The following is a 668-nucleotide window of genomic DNA, read 5'->3' on the forward strand; positions in this document are numbered from 1 at the left end:
TATATATATATATAATCAAATGTATAATAACATACGATGGATGATTGTCAGCTCATTACAGCTGTTCTCATTCTTTTATTAATGAGCTTATAATTGGTTGGTTTTCTCTGTGTACACATCCGGAATGTCCTATCTGAAACTTACCAAACATATGCCGGAAGCACAGGTTTATTCAACCCTACTGGTACATATCTTTTTAAGTACCTGATTCTATCGGGATTCTTATTTTAATATATATGTATATTTATACATCGTTGTCGAATAAAATAATGGAAAATCCCACTTTCTATTTTTCTATTAGCAGTATGACAAATTAAATCCTATTCTAGTCCGTATATGTACTAACATGTATTATTAACGTATCGTATATCATGTTATTGTCTTCTTTTTTTCATGTTTTGCAGATAATGCGTGACATATCTGATTAACAGAGAAAACAGATAATGAGAGCACGGATGGTTGGTGCAAATGCACTTCAGGTCATGTAGATTCCGATTCAATTGGAATTCATTGTGAAAACCGTTTGTCCCAGAAAGAGTTTTAGAAAATTCACACCATTAGGCTTTGTTGTGTATATATATCTATATATACGTATTGCTTTAATTATATCTTTATACACACACACACACACACACACACACACACACACACACACACACACACACACA

General features: G+C 32.3%; 1 protein-coding gene across 3 annotated transcripts in view; it reads right to left on the bottom strand.

The window, feature by feature from the left end:
* Positions 1-668, bottom strand: part of LOC106877522 (sialin) — a 12,399-nt gene that overhangs the window by 10,273 nt on the left and 1,458 nt on the right. The window lies entirely within an intron of this gene.

The sequence above is a fragment of the Octopus bimaculoides genome, chromosome 24, assembly GCF_001194135.2.
Source record: "Octopus bimaculoides isolate UCB-OBI-ISO-001 chromosome 24, ASM119413v2, whole genome shotgun sequence".
Taxonomy (NCBI): Eukaryota; Metazoa; Mollusca; class Cephalopoda; order Octopoda; family Octopodidae; genus Octopus; species Octopus bimaculoides.